The 20,626-nt window shown below is 45.8% G+C and overlaps 1 protein-coding gene and 1 pseudogene across 1 annotated transcript in view; one reads left to right on the forward strand and one right to left on the reverse strand.

The window, feature by feature from the left end:
• LOC142582119 (uncharacterized) overlaps positions 1-16,209 on the forward strand; it is a 28,089-nt pseudogene extending 11,880 nt beyond the window's left edge.
• The window catches only part of spab (space blanket), a 327,616-nt gene that overhangs the window by 280,185 nt on the left and 26,805 nt on the right, over positions 1-20,626 (reverse strand). The gene's annotated exons all lie outside the window — the stretch shown is intronic.

Genomic DNA, 20,626 nt, shown 5'->3' on the forward strand with positions numbered 1-20,626 from the left:
TCGGACGGATATATGTCTTGTATACAATCAACTTGTATGCAATCAACTTGTATGCATCTGGCTTGTCATTCGGCGATTCGCCTGTCACTAAGGAACGGGAGTAAGCCGCAAATTTTAATTTAATTGATACGCAGATAGTTTTACTTTTTCTGGGAAATAATAAAAAAAAACAATTTCTGTTAATCTAATTTCACATTCCCTTTTTTTTCGATGCTTGCGCCAGCAAATGGTCGGTGTTAATACTATAGCGTGACGTATTTCCTGTTGCCACTTTTCGCCGAGTGTCGCCTCTTGTTCCATTTCTTTCTCCATGCTTTTAGCATGAAACGGCGCAGGATCCGCTATCTGGACAGCCGGCAGTCAGGCAGAGCGGCAGTGCAGGCACGAGATGGCGGTCCGAAATGACGCGTGCCGGCAAATCCGCAATATATTTGGCAATGAACCGTTGTTGCCTTAGACGTGCTGATAATTTAGCGAACGCAGGAGTTTGTATACTACAGATTTCTATATTTTGGTACGAAGTATAAGCGTACTAGCGAGAACGCCAAACAGTAAATAATAAATAATACGCACCCACTTTATATGGAGAGCTGTCGCATCGTGATGCCGATTATATTTCGCGTTAGAGGCCGCTAATTCGTAACAACTCCATATACCTGTTGCTATGCAGTCGTACGAAATTTAGTGTAAAGCATGGATTTGATAAAACTTCGTGTGGCTGACGCTTGCATGTAAGCTACTGTAATGGGCACTACTAGTCCAGACGTAGTACCTCAGTATTGGTGTTCCAAGCGAGGTTAAATATTAATGTTTTTTATATTAAACTTAAAGTTTGTTCTGGTGAGGTGATGAAATTAGGAAATTTACAGGCGCATCTTAGAATCGGCTAGTGCCCCATGGGAGTAATTGGAGATCGCTGCGAGAGGCCTTTGTCCTGCAGTGGACATGAGAACAGGCTGATGTTTTGTTAGTAACGGGGCTTGCCGAGTTATCTGACGACCTGAATTGAGCGGCATGGAATGCGCCAGGACACCTAAAAAGAGGTCCGTGGAAGAGACGTACTGGGCGGCCTAACTGCCAGGCATATGCCATGACAACACACCATCTCTCACATGCTATACACTGACGAAGAGCTCATAAAGGCGTTGCTGGGTGACACTGAAGAGCTGCTGTGCAGGTTTTGTCTACTATTTGCACTGATTCGTCTACTATCTGTTCCCAAATGAACACAGCTCGGTCATTTTACCTAAGGTGCAGAATCGGCGCAACTATCTTTGAGCGAAACAGATGTTTCAACATTTTCCTGCTTTCTGCGAAAAGCGACTCTGTAATCATAAGGAGAGCTTACATGAGCCAACAGTCCAAATTACAACAACTACTAAATTAAACATACAACTACTAAGCATGCTGTTACCGTCTGCATGATGCATGCACTTGGCGAAGTTTGTCGACAATGTAAACAAGAAAGTAACTGACACAGGGAACATTTTAAGGAAGTATGTTATGCATCCGTGCAACGCTTCTGGTATAATTCAATATTCGTTTTCACAGAACACGCTCCGCTACTGGGATCGCTTAACAGTGGAATGCTGAGTGCCACCGCTGGTTCCGTTAAACCTCGGCCCGTCATCATCTCCATGTGAAAGCAAGGCAATGGTCTCTGGTCATCATTTATGTTGAAAAACAAAATGGTTGTGTATCTATAACAAGGTAGCTCTCTAGTCGATTGTGTGAGGCAAAACTATTTGGATAATTAGCTGCAAACCAGTTCAGTTAATTTCAGTAAAGCTTCATTTGGGCCTAGTTGGTACATAATTCTGATCTTAAACTTGCAGCGCAAACACCTAAGACGAACCACAAAAGGAAGATACGACACACACTGGCGCTGACTAACAAGTTCTTTATTTCTTCGTCGTTGATCCATAAATAACCCCTACGTCACACAACCGCGCAGGCTCACAGATCACGTTACTGAGATATGCCAAATTATCACATACGCGAACGTAGGAATTCAAATTCATATGGGTGCAGGGGCAAAGATGTGTCACTGATGCAATTATCGCCTTATCTTTTTATGTGGTAGGCCTATAAGGCAAGCCGCGCATGCTCATTCTTGGTTTTGCCAAGACTCAACGTCCGATCAAGTCGCGCCTCACAACTACTGCAAAAGATTATATGCGCAACAAGGTGCGCTCCTCTATCTTCATTTTTGTGTACTTTTTGCGCATGTTCCCTGAGTCGCTTATTGACACAACGCCCTGTCTGGATAACGTACGTCTTACCACATGATAGTGGAATGACATAAACCACGCTGATAGCGCACGACACGTATGAGGCACCATGCCGAATTTGGCATCCTCCTCTGCTCTCTCCGCAGGTGCGGGAGCATAGCTTTGAAAGCTTGTTAGGCGCAGAAAATGAGAAAGGAACGCCATGCCGGCAAGCAACTTTCTTGAGTTGATGGGTGACCTTATGTATATAAGGGACCACCGCAGGCATTCGAATTTCTCGTGCGGCGGCCGGCCTTTGTGAGGTTACTCTTCTCTGAATCAGAGCTTGAGCCACGGCTGTCAAGAGCGACATAGGGAACCCAGCTGCTAGAAGTCGGCTGATCTGATTAGCAAAACTTTCTTGCATTTTGTGCACACACGAGAAGGCAAGCCGTGCATGCGGCTTGCCTTAGAGGTTTACTACATAAGAAGACACGGCAATAATTGCATCAGTGACACGTCTTTGTCCCTGCACCCATCTGAATTTGAATTCCTACGTTTGCGTATGTGACAATTTTGCAGATTTCAGTAATTTATTCTGTGCGCCTGCGTGGTTGAGTGGCGTAGGGGTTATATATGGATCGACGACGAAGAAATACAGAAGTTGTTAGTCAGCGCCAGTGTGTGTCGTATCTTCCTGTTGTGGTTCGTCTTAGGTGTTTGCGCTGTAAGTTTAAGATAAGTTTAGTTAAAGCGTAGTGCGAGTTGATAGCACCATGTTTTTCCAAAGTGACTCGTGCGCTTCACCAAATACCACCCTTAGTTGAAGGGCTTCGCGCTAAAGAAAAAAAAACATGAAACAACAAAACATGAAGCATGAAACAACAACAAAAAAAAACGTGCTTTTACCTACCAAAAAAGTATTATGGCAGAAAATGCTCTGAGCGAGCTCAAAAGCGTGGCAGTTTCGGCGAGTTGGTATGTCATGACTTTTTTTTAGGCTAGCAGTGCAACTCAGAAAGAACAAAGAGGAAGGTGGAAGGGGCAATAAAAAGCAACGGAGAACAGAGTGAGCGCTAACTTCCAACTGATGGTTTCTTTCGTGACACAGAAGGCTACTTATATACTCAACGAGATATACATACTAATATACTAATATGGATGAGATAGTTCAAGTGGCTGAGGAGTTCTATAGAGATTTATACAGTGCCAGTGGCACCTACGACGATAATAGTAGAGAGAATAGTCTAGAGGAATTTGAAATCCCACAGGTAACGCCGGAAGAAGTAATGAAAGCCTTGGGAGCTATACAAAGGGGGAAGGCAGCTGGTGAGGATCAGGTAACGGCATATTTGTTGAAGCATGGTTGGCAGATTGTTCTAGAGAAACTGGCCACCCTGCATAAGCAATACCTCATGACCTCGAGCGTACCGGAATCTTGGAAGAACGCTAACATAATCCTAATCCATAAGAAAGGGACGCCAAAAACTTGAACAATTATGGACCGATCAGCTTACTGTGAGTTGCCTACAAACTATTTACTAAGGTAATCACAAATAGAATCAGGAACACCTGACTTCTGTCAACCAAAGGACCAGGCAGGATTCCGTAAAGGCTACTCAACAATAGACCACATTCACACTATCAATCAGGTGATAGAGAAATGTGCGGAATATAACAATCCTTATATATAGCTTTCATTGATTACGAGAAAGCGTTTGATTCTGTTGAAACCTCAGCAGTGATGGAGGCATTACGGAATCAGGGTGTAGACGAGCCGTATGTAAAAATGCTGTAAGATATATATAGCGACCCCACAGCCACCGCAGTCCTCCGTAAAGAAAGCAACAAGATCGCAATAAAGAAAGGCGTCAGGCAGGGAGATATGATCTCTACAATCCTATTCACAGCGTGTTTACAGGAGGTATTCTGAGACCTGGATTGGGAAGAATAGGGGATAAAAGTTAATGGAGAATACCTTAGTAACTTGCGATTCGCTGATGATATTGCCTTACTTAGTAACTCAGGGGACCAATTGCAATGCATGCTCACTGACCTGGAGAGGCAAAGCAGAAGAGTGGGTCTAAAAATTAATCTGCAGAAAACTAAAGTAATGTTTAACAGTCTCGGAAGAGAACAGCAATTTACAATAGGCAGCGAGGCACTGGAAGTCGTAAGGGAATACATCTACTTAGGGCAGGTAGTGAAGGCGGATCCGGATCATGAGACGGAAATAATCAGAAGAATAAGAATGGGCTGAGGTGCGTTTGGCAGGCATTCTCAGATCATTAACAGCAGGTTGCCATTATCCCTCAAGAGAAAAGTGTATAATAGTTGTGTCTTCCCAGTACTCACCTACGGGGCAGAAACCTGGAGGCTTACGAAAAGGGTTCTACTTAAATTGAGGACGACGCAACGAGCTATGGAAAGAAGAATGATAGGTCTAACTGTAATCGATAAGGAAAGAGCAGATTGGGTGAGGGAACAAAGGCGAGTTAATGACGTCTTTGTTGAAATCAAGAGAAAGAAATGGGCATGGGCAGGACATGTAATGAGGGGGAAGATAACCGATGGTCATTAAGGGTAACGGACTGAATTCCAAAGGAAGGGAAGCGTAGCAGGGGTGGCAGAAAGTTAGGTGGGCGGATGTGATTAAGAAGTTTGCAGGGACGACATGGCCACAATTAGTACATGACCAGGGTTGTTGGAGAAGTTTGGGAGAGACCTGTGCCCTGCAGTGGGCGTAACTAGGCTGATGATGATGATGATGACACTCAACGAACCATTGAACATGAAGAGATTACAAAAAACCAAGCAACAAAACCAAAAGTAACCATGTGAACACACATATTCAGACAGCCTGTGGCGGCAGTCTGAGATACGCCAATTGATTGCTTGATAACGATAATGAAGGTGAGCTTACACATGCATGGCCGAGACCTGTGATATCCTTTGCTTCGACGACTTCTCTTGTGACCTGATTATGACTACGACCTAGAATGATGCATTCCTCTAAAAAAGGTTCGCAACCACACGTTTTGCAGTGCTGCGCGAGAAATCCCCCAGCTGTAATAAAATTCTTGGCATTGCAACCATGCTCGCGCGGCCTATCATTCATACATAGGCCAGTTTGACCGACGTAACGTTTTGCGCACTTGAGTAGAATCAATCTTCACTTACAGCGCATACATAGACGAGGGACAAAAAGGACCATGAAGACAATCATTTGTCTTCGTCGTCCTTTTTGTCCTTCGTCTATGTATGCGCTGTAAGTAACGATTGATACCCTGGAATACCAACTAGCCCGTACCCAAACCTTGCTTGAGTTGAAAACAATAAACAACACAATGTGTGCAAATAACGAACTTCTTTTTATAACTATTATCACAGCTAGGAGCAGTGTCCTTATTCAGATTAGTGAGCTTGCTCACTATTGACAGAATAGCAATAGCGTTTTTAGCAATTGCTACGAACGGGTGGATGTCTGATTTTTCCTTTATTAATTACTTCTCTCCTCCTTCAGGTTTCTGCAGAACTATTATGTCAAACTCTTGCCCTTTCTTCGAGTTGTTGACAAATTCAACTTCGCCCTACCAACTGCTAGCCGCCTGGTCAGCTCAGATGGTAGAGCGGCTGCCCCGGAAAGGCGATGGTCCCGGACCAAGACAAATTTTTCTTCACCTTCGATTTTTTTTTTTTTTTGAGGAACCCGTATAGGTTTCCTATGTAGCAATTGCTAGAAACGGGTGGATGTCTGATTTTCACTTTACTAAGATTTGTGGGATGTATTCCCAATAAGCTTCAGTTATAATAAAATTCAATAAACTTCAGTCCAGCTTTGTCCTGTCCGTTTCTTCTTACTTGTGCTCGCGTCCGTACTTACGGAACCCCTTGTAAGTTCGCCATGCACCAACTGGCCCAACAAACCACACTATTAACTGTTCTCCATTCCTTTTCATTACCCCTTACACCTTCCTTTTTTTTCTCTTCCTGAGCTTGGCTACAAGCCTAAAAAAGTCGGGAGCAAGCATAGAACTCTCATCGCCGTTATCAGGTTGGCTATCCGCAATTTCTTGGCCCGTACACCTCTTCCTCTCTCTGGCATTTCGGAAACGATGGAATGACACCTCATGACTCTTCCATCTCGTGTATATGCAGAGCGACATTGAACAATACTGTCTCGCGATTTCTTTTTTGCAGTGTTCCTCTGTTGGCATCGAACACACGCTGCTTTCTGCGGCCTCTCTGCACCGCAGCGAAGCGGAGTACGCGAGATCGCAGTGTCGGACGTTGGTACGGACTTACCTCCCGTTCGAGCTTGACAGAGGTCATCGCATTTCGCGACAATTGTCACTGTATTGCAGTGGCAGCCATTATTTAGAGTGGCAAGGGAAACTTAGGGAACGTTTTCGTCGGCTGCATTGGCACTGCGCCCACACAGCCGGTAAAGCTATTCCACTTTTCGCTTTGAAGCCTTCTCCTAATTATAATTTTACACTTAAAGGGGCAAATGCGGGTTCACATCAGCGGCTTCTATAGAGAGATACCAGAATACGGTGTTGTCTCGTTGTGTAAGGGCACGCTCGCTGCGAGTTGTCGCATCGGTACGGCGTGATTTCCGCAGCACTGAATTGGGGAGCGACAAAGAACGAAGCGTTTTCTTCTTCTTTCTTCGCCCAGAAACCTGCTAGTATTCTTTGACTAGTACTGGCTTGTCACGAAAGGCATAATTCGGACCTGCCACTATCTTCTGTCGAGAAAAAGCTGTAGCCGACGTTCTGGTTGCAGGCACAGTTGACGCACCTGATGCGTATGCAAGGGACTTTCCTCTACTTTCGATTGCCGCAGTAGCCCACGACATGAGAAGTAAGGGTAATTCGGTTGTAAAGAATGGCATCAAAACAGACCACGGAGATTTAGAAGAAGGGCACGGGAGAAATTAATGGAAAAATTTATGCAATACTGCAAAGCAGAGTGCCCTGTTATTTGAATTTGAAGAAAAGAGAACGTATCAGAGAGACACAAAGAACGCGTAACTACGAAAAGGCGTTAGACATGGGCAGACGCTGGACTTTCAACTGTACTTTATTGGAATTCACATTGCCGCACACCTCCGAAACTTGCGCATCATCAACTCCTCCCAAGACCCTGCATCAATGTTAGTTTTTTAACACTTTTTACCCACCCGATAGGTAAGCACGTACGTTGTTGGGTAAACACAAATACGTATCACTGACCACATTCTTTTCCACTTTTTAATGTGAAAGGCTTCTAAGGTTTCCCGCTCATATCTACTCTTTCCCCTCGATAAAACGGTCACACGATCGAACATTGTCGCAGTTCTATTGTACTTCTTGCAGCCGCGGCAATGAACTGCCAAATTGCTTCCCTGGTCCCCGCTTAAGGATGTGTTATCTTCTTGCAAGCGCTTATGAACGCACCTACCTGTCTAGCCTATATAGACTTTACCACAAGCCAACGGAATGCGGGACGCAACACCAGCCTTGCACTCGGTGAAGGGGGTCACGTGTTTCATTTTACGGGTCGCTTTATTTGCCCCCTCGTTTCCAATCCGCGAGGACTGGCTAGCAAGTTTGCAAGCTACGGGAAATGCAACGCTTACACCTTAGGGCCGTTGAGCCACCTTCTTAATGTTGCGAGAGATCTTGTGAATGCGTGTCATTACTTCTAGTTTCTGCTTTTGCGCTGATGTGATCGACTTCTGGCCTGCAAACCCCTTCACTTTCCGCAATCCGTCTTCAGCAGCAGTCCTAATGACCGAGTGAGGTAAACGTGCTGCAAGCGGGTCTCCCCTTTCAGACTAGACGCCGCGCGGTGGCAGAACCATAGGCGTCGACTGCGGCGGTGGCTCCGTGGCGCGAGCCCATCCCATAATTTTCTGGTGGGGGGGCAGAGCCCTCCCCTCTAAAAAAATGGAAGCTTCGTCCCCCCACCTTAAGTGTCATTACCAGAGTTTTGTAACCCATGCCATTTTAGGTTTCGTTTGACTTGCCTCTCGATTTTAACCTCAAGTTTTTTGTAACTAATAATAGCTTAGTGCACCATTTTTGCATGGCGTGGGTGCGCACGGCTTTTAACTCGGAATTTTGCTTTATTTAATCAAATCATGACAATAGGAGGACACGCGCATTAGAAGCACTAGCCGACGGCGGCCTCATCCGTGTTCACTCCCTCCATCATTTTCTTTATATTTTTAACACCATACACCTATAGAATATTTTTATATATATATACACAAGACAAAGTTTAATATATTTTCGAAAGAGGAAGAGGTAGCCAATTAACAGTTATTGCTAAAGGTATGGATAGATTATGGCTAGAGAACTAATATGTTCCTGTAGGTTCACCTCGCTTCCAATTGCTTTGCGTGCTTTTCTGACCCCGAAAAAGAAAAAAACCTGCAGAGTTCGACGACGAAATACAACGATCCAACCGCTGGGCACCTCGGATTCTCCCGAACGCTATCGAGAATACAGGAAAGGTATTACTGGCCGCGTCTGACCGCCGACGTCGCCCGTCACGCCAAGACATGCCGAGAGTGTCAACGACGCAAGACACCACCGACAAGGCCAGCAGGATTACTACAGCCGATCGAACCTCCTCGCCGACCATTCCAGCAGATTGGGATGGATTTGTTGCGGCCGTTTCCGATGTCAACATCCGGGATTAAGTGAATCGTCGTGGCGACGGACTATCTCACCCGCTTTGCTGAAACTAAAGCTCTACCAAAAGGCAGCGCAGCCGAAGTGGCGAAATTTTTCGTCGAGAACATCCTCCTGCGACATGGTGCCCCAGAAGTCCTCATCACCGACAGAGGAACGGCTTTTAAAGCAGAGCTCACCCAAGCCATTCTGCAGTACAGCAAGACAAGCCACTGGAGGACAACCGCCTACCATCCGCAGACGAATGGCCTCACGGAGCGCCTGAACAAGACCCTCGCCGACATGCTAGCAATGTACGTCGACGTCGAGCACAAGACGTGGGACGCCGTCCTGCCATATGTAACCTTCGCTAACAACACGGCGATGCAAGAAACAACACAGATCACGCCGTTTAAGCTGGTTTACGGCAGGAACCCGACGACCACGGGCGACACCATGCTGCCGCACGTCCCTGACGAGGAGAACCTTGACGTCGCTACCTATCTCCAGCGCGCCGAAGAAGCCCGACAGCTCGCCCGCCTACGGATCAATAATCAACAGAGGACCGACAGCCGACACTACAACCTCCGACGATTCTTCGTCGAGTACCAGCCCGGCGACCGTGTTTGGGTATGGACCCCGATACGCCGACGAGGACGGAGTGAGAAACTATTGCGACGCTATTTCGGACCCTACAAGGTCATCCGACGTATTGGCGCACTGGACTATGAGGTCGTGCCAGACGGCATTTCGCATTCACAGCGACGCTGCGCACGATCTGAAGTGGTCCACGTGGTGCGTCTTAAACCCTTTTACGGACGCTGACGAACTTCCTTATTTTGTTGTTTTCTTTTATAGGAGTGCTTTTCCTTTATTACTTTCGTTTGTTTGCAGCATCGGGTCGATGCTTTTTAAGAGGGGGGGTATTGACACGTGTACTTATATTTAACGGGCGACCACGTTTCGCCGCCTAACAAATGTTATCGCTAGCGCGGGACGCGCCTGCATGTATCCGAAGTTTCTGGAAAGTTATCGATGCTTCTATCCGCTGTCTGTTGTCGGCGAACCTTGTGTTGTCTGATTTCATCGCCTGACGCGAATGGTGTAGAACTTTGTGAAAGGCACGCGGGTCCCAACGATTAGTCTGGAACATTCCAGACGACTGCTGTATAAACGCCGACGCGCTTGAACCGCTGATGAGATTTTCGACGATCGCCGACCATGTTCACCGCTATCCTTGTGTTATAAGTGTAGCTTGTTTTGTGGACACAGGTTCGCCCAATAAAAGTTAGTTTTGTAGTTCACAGTATTGCTACTGTGTTATTCAACGTGACCACCACGTGACAATACATTTAAATATATACACAGGAAAAGTTTACTATATTTTCGAAAGAGCAAGAAGTACCCAATTAACAGTTATTTCTAAAGGGATGGATAGCCTATGGCTAGAGAATGAATATGTCCTTGTAGGTTCACCTCGCTTCAAATCGCTTTGTGTGCTTTTAAGACCCTGGAAAAGAAAACCTGCAGAGTTCAGTGACCCTTTCTCCAGTCTTTTATCAACGGCGTGTGAAATGCATGTGAATAATATGTTTCAGAATGGCTTCTCCTTTCAGTAAGCAATGCTAACGACTCATGAAAAAAATAAAGAGAACTGCTTCCAATACGTTACGACCTTTATTAGGGATGCATACAGCATCACTTGCATGCAGAGGTCATAAATATATACAGGGTGTCCCAGTTAGCAATAATGCACCGAAATAAAAAAAGTGCAATTGCATTACTCCAAGTAAACGTAGTGGATATCGTTTCCAGTGCAATGCAGTAGCCGCTAGTAATTTTTTCGTTACTGAGATCTGTCGTCTTAGCGCAGGTGAAGTGCACGGATCGTTTTTTTTTTTACCACAGAACCTATAGTCACAAAAGCGAATTGACAACGTCCCTGCAAATGTTTAAAGATGCGTTTTGATTCGTCCGAGTCGCCATGCCTTTCTCTTATGAGCAGAAGGAAAACATGATCCTTGCCTTGCGAAGTGCAAATGGCAACAAGATGTAGGCCCCAAATATATACCAGTCAGAGAAGTGTTGCGGTAGATGAACAGCATTGACTAGAACCAGAAATTATGAAAACCAGAGACAAGCCGGAAGCTTCCTTAAACAGCGGCGGAGGGCTGCATCTTTGAGCCCTAGCCTACGCATGGATGTTGTAGCATTTATGGCCTCACACTCTGAAGCTAGCGTGCTGGCCGCGGCCGCCCAGGTGCCAGTTTCCGAGATATCAATTTGGAGGATTCTAAATCACTCTGCCTTTCACTCGTACCACCATAATAGCACCAATGCTGGAATGATGGAGTGAGAATCGTCTAGATTTCTTGAATTGGGTTCTCACAAAAGCCGATGAGTCACCTGAATTTTTGAGCTACATTATGTGCACAGATGAATGCAAATCTTTGCTGATACGCCTGTGTAAATTTGCATAATACACCCTATTGGAGTGACTCCGATCCCCACTGGGTAAATGGCAATCGGCACCAGTACCAGTGGTCGTTCAATATGGGGTGCGGAATTTACGCCCGTGCTATAATCAGTCCCATCCTCTTCGATCACACACTGACCGGAGAGTGGACGAAATCCTCAGCGAAGTCCCGCGGTCCCGTCTTTCAATTCTGTGGTATCAGCAAGATGGAGCACTAGCACAAAGCAGCAGCCGAGCACGAAAATGGCTGGATGCGACTTTTCACGCCCAATAGCTTGGAAGGCACGGGTCATTAGATTGGCTGTCTAGGTCACCTCGCTTCTCTCCATTCAATTTTCTTCTTTGAGGTTATGTCAAAGAGCGCGCTTACATTATCGAGACGACAACGTCAGATGAGCTCAAGGCAAGGACAACGGATGCCTGCCGTAGAATTTCAGCGTCGGTCATCAAGAAAGCCACTGAAGATGTGGTAAATCAGACTCAGTACAGCGTAGCAGCAGAAGGATAAGTAAACGAACACGTCCTCTAGGCAGCAGCTGGTGTTCAACCACGCTAACGAATTTACAGGTAATAAGGGCACTCTAAAATCTCATGTTCTTTTTCTGTTTTTCTGTGCAGACGTACCGATTGCCAATTCGGCTCATTTAGAAGTGGAACATTTACTTCCTTCAACGCATTGGTTTTGCCTTTTCTCTACACGTGGGTCCCTTCCCAGTCTGTTTATTTCGCTTTTATTTTATTTTTTTTTTTGCACGAGATTGTTTTTCCAGAAGGTATACACCCCCTTGAAAAATAAAACCGTAACTCTAATTTCGCCTTCGGTCGAAGCAAGTTTCGGGCGCGAAATATAGCTGTGCCCACTTTTTAGATGTGGTGCGAGCAGAGCCGGGATTTTGAAACATTCTGCGCCTGTTACATTTCTTTTCGCATTCCGTGCGTAGTCAGAACGGCGCATTGACCGTGTTATCAAGGGGCTTTTCACTATCAATTTGATCAATCGGCTTTGATCACTTGGCCTGGTAATAAGTGTGACGTAGAAAGGATAGAATTGCTGAGAGGCCGCGAAACCTGCTGTTGGTGCTCCTTGCGCGCCGTTATCAAGCTGATGCGCTATCTCTTCGGGTTTGAGACAGGGAAAGCAGTTGCTTTCAATCAGCTTATTTGAGGACGCTGCCTTATGATGCGGGTGGGAGCGCAGTCGCGTGGTATTTTTTCATATTTAATGGGGTTTCTTTACCATTCGGGAAAATGTCATCATCATCATCACAATCACCATCATCAGCCTCTATTGTGTCCACTGCAAGACAAAGACCTCTCCCTGCGATCTCCAATAACCCCTGTCCTGCGCCAACTGCTCCCAACTAGCGCCCGCGAATTTCCTAATTTTATTTCTCCACTTTGTCCTGCCGTCCTTGACGACCTTTTCCTTCTCTTAGTACCCATTCTGTAACCCTATTGGTCCAACGGTTATATAACCGGCGCATTACATGACCTTCTCAGTTCCATTTTTTCCTCTTGATGTCAATTAGGATATCCTCTATACCTGTTTCCTCTCTGATCGATACCCCTCTTTTTCTATCTCTTGACGTTATGCCTAGCAATCTTTCCATCGCTCTTTGCGTGGTCCTTAGGTTGTTGTCAACTCCTTTGTCAGTTTCCAAGTCTCTGCGCCATATGTTACCACCGGTAAAATGCACTGATTGTATACTTTCCTTTTCAATGATAACGGTAAGCTCCCCGGGAGGAGCTCACGATCTCTGCAGTATGCGATCCAACCCATTTTTATTTTTCTGTTAATTTCCTTATCATGGTCAGGGTTCCCTGTAATTAGTTGACCTAGATAAACATACTCCTTCATAGACTCTAGAGGCTGACTTGCGATCTTGAACTCTTGCCTTGTTCAGTTATTTATCATTACCTTTGTCTTCTGCATATTAATCTTCAGCCCCACTCTTACACTCTCCCTGTTAAGGTCCTCAATCATTTGTTGTAACTTGTCCACAGTGTTGTTGAATGTAACAATGTCATAGGTAAACCGAAGCTTGCTGAGGTATTCGCCGTCGATCTTTACTCCTAAACCTTCCCATTTTAATAGCTTCAATAATTCTTCCAAGCAGGCATTGCAGAGATTGTGTCTGCTTGTCGGACCTCTTTCTTTATAAGTAGCTTCCGACTTTTCTTGTGTAAAGTTACGGTGGCTGTGGAATCTCCATGGATATCTTCCACGGCATTTAAGTAAGCGGTCTGTACTCCTTCATTACTTAATGCCTCTATGACTACTGGTATCTCTACTGAATCAAATGCTTTTTCATAATCTACGAAAGCCATATAGCGAGGCTCATTGTATTCTGCGGATTTCTCGATGACCTGGTTAATGGCATGGATGCGATCCATTGTAGAGTATCCCTTCCTGAAGCCAGCCTGTTCCCTTGCTTGACTAGAGTCCAGTGTTGCCCTTATTCTATTGGAGATTAGTTTGGTAAATATTTGGTATAATGCTGGTGTGGGCGTCATCCCGATACGCACTGTGTGTGCTTGAGCCACAGACACGCGCTGAGATAGGCGCTACGCTTTCATTTCCATTAACCAGTTCTCACATAAGTCATGTGACCGCTCTGGCTCTCTATATTTCACGACGGTACATTAAAAGGGATCATTCTTGGTCATGAGACGACGAGCGTCTGTCTGTCTATCTGCCATGGTGTCAGGAGTGGCTATGTCAAAGCTGACTACGATGTAGCGCTGCAACAGCCCGACAACAAGCGAACGAGTGCCTGCTTCCACAAGAGCAAGTCCTCCCGGTGACAATCGTCAAGCAACGCTTCAGCATCAATCAAGCCTCCTAGGCCCTTCGACTTCCAGAACGCGGCAGACTGGCCCGCCTGGATGGACGAATTCGACGACTACAGATTCGCATCCGGACTACATGAGAAACCAGACGAAGTACAAATACGGACTCTTTTCTATACAATGGGCAGCAAGTCACGGGAGATTCTTCGGTCGATAAACGTCAAAGACGAAGAAATGGGAGACTTCAACCTGCTAAAGTCAAAATTTAAGGGATAGTTCGTCCATACCACGAACACTGTTTAGAAGAGTGCTCGCTTTAATCTACGGCGCCAGCAAGTGGGGGAAACAATAGACCTGTTTGCAACCGAGCTTAACAGACTAGCAGACAATAGCTAGTTTAAAGAATTGAAGGAACGCCTAATAAGAGACCGCTTCGAAGTTGGACTACGAGACAAGCTTCTCTCGGAAGAACTACAGATCGATCCTAATCTCACGCTGAGTACTGCATTGGCAAAAGCACTTACAAGCAAAACGGTAAAGAAACAGCAAGCCGAGCTAAAAGAGCCTGAAGGCACTATCCCAGAAGCTTGCGTCGCCGCAGTAAAGCCCGAAAACACCCATGGAAAGAGCAAAATCTTTACACGTGGTCAGCCAGCTTATTGTGAAAAGTTCTGCAGTATCTGCGCCGGACCATTTCATCCGAGAAGCAGTTGTCCAGCGAAACAAGAAAGATGCAAGTTTTGCCAAAAGTTGGGTCACTTCGAAAAGGCGGGCCGAAAAATGTGGCAAGCAAACGGGAATGTTGACGACATTGCCGAACCTGATAAATTTCTTGGCACGGTCGAGCAAGCGGCGAACACACCATCTGAGTACTTCGTCACGGTACTGATAAACGACCATAAGCTCCGCATGAAAGTAGATGCCAGAGCCGAAGTGACAGCCATCGGGGAAAATTTTCATTTACTTCCGTGTTCTTTGGACAACGCAGGTGATGTTAAAAGACAGAACAATGCAAGCATTCGTACGATCGCAATGTTTGACGCCGAAGTAGCTCGGAAAGACAACTGTTCGAAGCAGACCATTTACGTCGTGCCCAACTTGCGCACACCCTTGTTGGGACTGCCAGCTATCAAAGCCATAGGAATCGTTCGCTTCCTAGATGACTTAGAAATTGCTAACGACTATCGTAAGCAGGCATCTTAATATATTCCAAGGCACGGGTTCCTTGTCTGGAGAACATACCATACGTCTCGTTCCGTATGCAACACCGTACGCCCTGTCTACACCCAGACGGATTCCTATTCCCACGAAGGAAAAAGTCAAGTAAGAACTGGACAGGCTAGAACGAGAAGGAATGATACAAAAGGTTGAAGAACCGACAGAATGGTGGGCGCCTATTGTACCCGTAATGAAGCCGTCTGGAGCAGTAAGGATATGTGTCGACTTAACTCACCTGAACCAATTCGTCAGACGGGAGTGCCATCAGCTACTAACGGTAGAGCAAGTTGTGGGAAGCTTCCAGGAAGCCATGGTCTTTTCTAAACTGGACGCGAATTATGGATTTTACCAGATAAAGCTTTCCGAGGAGTGTCAAAAGCTCACCACTTTTATAACGCCGTATGGGCGGTACTGCTACCGCAGGTTGCCGTTCGGGACCACATCCGCACCAGAAATTTTTCAAAGAAAGTTCTCGCAGGTCATCGAAGGCCTACACGGCGTACTGAGCTACATGGACGACATTCTGGTGTACGGCAAGAACAAAGTGGAACATGACAATCGCCTTCGTAACGTGCTCGACCGACTGGAACAAACAGGAGTAACCCTTAACAAGGAGAAATGTTGTTTTGCTGTTGAGCAAGTAGCATTTATGGGCATGATCTTTGACGCCAATGGTGTGCGCCCAGATCCTGAGAAGATCAGAGCAATCAAGGAGTTGCCTCGGCCCCAAAACGTCGCTGAGGTTGGTTCCTTATTAGGCATTATGAACCACCTCGCAAGGTTTCTTCCTGATGCTGCGTCTATATCTGCGCCTTTACGCAGCCTCCTCAACAAAGACCGCTACTGGTGTTGAGGAACTCAACAAGAAGAAGCTTTTTAGAAGACCACGACTACTCTCAGCTCGAACAGATGCCTGGCAAGGTACAACCTCATGTAAGGACTTGGCGTCGTACTACTCCAGGATCAGCCATCTGGCGAAAGACGTCCAGTAGCATATGCCTCCAGATCGCTCACGAAAATAGAGCAGAGGTATTCACAAATCGAAAAGAAAGCGTTGGCTTTGACCTGAGCAGCATAACGTTTCGACGAATTTCTGAGGGGCCTCACGTTTTTATTTGAGACCGACCGCAAGCCCCGCCTTCCGCTACTGGATCGCGATCCCCTCGGTTCTCTTCGACCAAGAATGCAAAGGTTCAGAATGTTCTTATGCAGTACTCGTTCACGCTCACACACGTCCCGGGTAAAACCATCGCTACAGCGCTGTTTCTCGCGCCAGAGTGATGAACACGGGACTGTCTATTCAGGAAATATCTGAAGCTTATGTCTCGGCTCTCGTGGATGGAGTCGTCCGATATGCACTCTCATATGACATGCTCAATTGCATACGCTCAGAGCAGGCAACGTACTCCGAGTGCGAATCGTTGCTCGCAGCTTACATGCAACGATGGCCCGCAAAGGACCGGCTACCGCAAGTTCTCAAACCGTTCTGGGCGCATCGTGGCAACATCACAGTTTGCAAGCAGTTGCTTCTAAAGGATACCAGACTAGTTTTCCCATGATCTCTGCGGAAGTAAATGCTTCAGAGAATCAAGGTATTCAGGCATCAAGGCCTGCTGCCACGCAAACGCTAAGGAATCCGTCTGGTGGCCAGGAATTAGCCAGGAAATTGCAACAACCGCAGCCAACTGCCGAGCTTGTGCTGCAGAGCGCACCCAATTTTCCGAAGCGATGATCCCATCTGAAACGACGAAGCTTTCATGGGAGAAAATCGGAATTGATTTATTTAAGATGAAAGGAGCTGTCTATCTTGTTGTTGTCGACTACCATTCCAGGTATCCTGAGCTGGCCCTACTGGATCAAGGAACATCGGCACAGGTGGTCATCGAGCATCTGAAAAGCATCTTCGCCAGGCACGGGATACCGAAAACGGTAATATCAGGCAACAGACCACAGTTCACCTCATTTGCTTTCATTGATTTTGAAAGAAAATATGGCATGTGACGTGCTTGAGCATGTTACGACGAGCCCTCGTTACCCGCAAACTAACGGGGAAGTTGAGCGCATGGTAGTGACTCTCAAAAACCTACTGAAGAAAGCGCCGGACCCTTACATTGCCTTGCTGAATCATACAAAAACACCGGGCCCAACCAGCTATAGTCCAGCGCAACTGCTAATGAGCCGCCGCTTACGCTCACGAGTGTCTTGCATGCCATCCGCGTGAAAACTGCGAGTGGTAACCGTTTCTTGGAAAAAGCAGGACGTAAAATACCGACAGAAACAAAAGATCTATTTTTACAGACGTCATGCTGCGAGACCTCTTCCCAGTCACTTTATCCGCAAGGCAATGAAGTATGGCTGAGAGGCAGATGCGCCGATGGCACAGTCCTTCGTCCTTCCTCAACACCAAGATCCTAATGGGTCCATACTGCTGCGGAGGGCCGTACGCAGAAACAGACGCCATGTGTTCCTGCTTCCAAATGGAGGAGAAACCAGTCCCGAACAGCCTCAACAAAGCAGCCTGCCAACGGAAACAACCGACAACGAAGACATCGTGGTTAAGCAATCGTGCGACACCCAAAAGACCCTTCCGCCGAACGAAACTTTGAGACCAGAGCAAAGAACGACGCGATATTGGCGCGTAGCACGAGCGCCGAAAAGACTTCGCATTGATGACTGATGTGTAGAGTGCTTTCCTTTCTTAATAGGCACACACTGCTTGTAAAACGGGGAAGATGTGACGCCATCGCGATAGGCACTGTGTGTGCTTGAGCCACAGACACGCGCTGAGATAAGCGCTATGCTTACATTTCCTTTAACCACTTGTCACACAAGTCATGTGACCGTTATGGCTGTATATATTTCCCGACCGTACAATAAAAGGGATCATTCTTGGTCATGAGACGACGAGCGTCTGTGTCTATCTGACAGCTGAGAGGAAGCTAATGATCTTATAATTTTTCAATTCTTCAACGTCTCCCTTTTTGTGGATTAGTATAATGATTGCATTCTTCCAGTTTTCTGGGACCCTTGTTGTCGATAGACACTTCGTATAAACAGCCTCGAGTTTACCAAGCAACATGTCTCATCTACGTTTGGTTTAATCGACTCTTATTCCATCTTCTCCTGCCGCTCTTTGTTTCATGTCCAGTAAGGCCCTTCTGACCTCATCGCTAGTTATTAGGAGGAGTTTCTGTACCTGTTGATTACTGTTTCTCATTGAGGTATCCTGACTCATCTGGTACTGTACATGTCAGTATATAATTCTTCTGCTTCTTTAACTATATCTTTGAGATTGCTGAAGATATTACCTTGCTTATCTTTCAGTGCATACATCTTAGTTTGTCCTATGCCAAGTTTCCTTCTCGCCGATATTAGGCTGCGTCTATTTTTAAGTATTCTTCAGTCTGTCTTACGTTATAGTTTCTAATATCACTTATTTTCGCCTTGTTGATCAGTTTTGACGGCTCCGCGAATTCTATCTTATTTCATGAGTTGGACTCTTTCATTCTTTGTCGTTTCCTTATTAGGTCCTTAGTTACTTGGGAGTGTTAGCCAACTGGTTGCCTTGGTGCCTTGCCTCCCACTTCAATTGCTACCTATGCAGCCAGCCTAGTTATGGTTTCATTCATTACCTCCATATCACCCTCATCTCTCTGGTCTAAGGCTACATATTTGTTTGTAAGTACCAGCTTGACTTTGCTTGCTTTTACCCTTACTGCCTCTTGGTTGACCTCTTTCTTCTTGGCCAATTTCACGCTTTCTTTCTTCAAATTGAATTGAATGCTAGCCCTCACTAACCTATGATCACTGCACTAAACCCTGCTTATCACTTCTACATCCGGAACTATGCGGGGATCACAAGAACGCAAGAAATCAATTTCATTTCTTATTCCTCCATTAGGGATTTTCCAGGTCCACGTTGTGTTACTGCGCTTCCTGAAAAAGGTGTTTATTATCCGAAGCTTATTCTTTTCTGCGAATACTACCAGCATCTGTCAGCGTTCCTAGAGTCGACGCTGTAGTTTCCGCCAATTCCTTGTTCACCAGACTGCTTTTTCCCCGCTCTTGCATTGAAGTCGCCCATTAGTCCTAGTTTGCACTTTTCTTATCGCTAATTCAGCATCTTCATAAAACTGATCTGCTTCCTCATCATCGTGACTGGATGTTGGAGCTTAGCCTTGTGCTGCGTTTAATCTATACCTCTTATTAATTTTGATTACGACTATACCTACCCTCTCATTAATGCTGTGAAATTCGTCAATGTTTCCCGCTATGTCCTTATGGATTAGGAATCCTACCCAGTGTTGCTTCGTATCTGGGAGACCTCTATAGCAGAGGACATGTCCGTTATTCAGCAATGTGTAAGCCTCACCAGTTCTTCTAATCTTACTAAGGCCGATGATATCCCAAAAAATGTCTGATAGTTCCTCAAAGAGTCCTGGTAAGCTAGCCTCACTCGACAAAGTTCGGCAATTAAAGGTTGACAGGGTCAGTTTCCATTGGCGGGCTGTCCGGATCAAGACATTCTTAGCACCTTCTGCTGCCTTACAGGATCTGACCGCCGCCTTGGTCAGGTGTACGCAATTAGTTGCAATTACACACACCGCAATTAGAACACACTGATCTCTGAACACAACACAGTTAGGTGCTATTTGGGGGTGCCTACAAATGCCTCATTGGTACTTTGATAACTAGGAGAGTACATCTGGACTTCGATAATTATTTAGAATAACCTAAATAACTCTCACTAAAGAAATAATGGCGGCTACTTCACTGTACTGGAAGCAATATACACTAGGTTTTCTTCGAGTAACGTAATTACTCCTTTTTAAACACTTGGTGTATGATAGTTAGGACACCGTGTATAATTGTATTTACTCGAAATCAAAGTCAACAGCTGTCATGCGCAGCAGCGCTTATACTCGTGCTCACAGAAAAAAGAAAGAGAGAGAGCGAAAGATGCTGCAGTTTTTCCGGGAAGGCAAGTGAGTATTACCGATAGCGAAGTTTTTGACAATTGCGCTAAGTCTCGCACCACCGAGAGAAGCCAGATTCTTGGCGGTGCGAAAAGAGTCAGGCTGTGAAATTGAGCTGTCTACTACGAAGAGGTCTTAAAAATTAAATTATGGGGTTTTACGTGCCAAAACAACTACAAGGCACGACGTAGTGAGGTACTCTGGAAATTTGGACTACGTGGTGTTCTTTAATGTGCCCCTAAATCTAAGCTCACGGGTGTTTTCGAATTTCATCATCATCATCATCATCATCAG

This window comes from Dermacentor variabilis, chromosome 5, assembly GCF_050947875.1.
Source record: "Dermacentor variabilis isolate Ectoservices chromosome 5, ASM5094787v1, whole genome shotgun sequence".
In the NCBI taxonomy this organism is placed as follows: Eukaryota; Metazoa; Arthropoda; class Arachnida; order Ixodida; family Ixodidae; genus Dermacentor; species Dermacentor variabilis.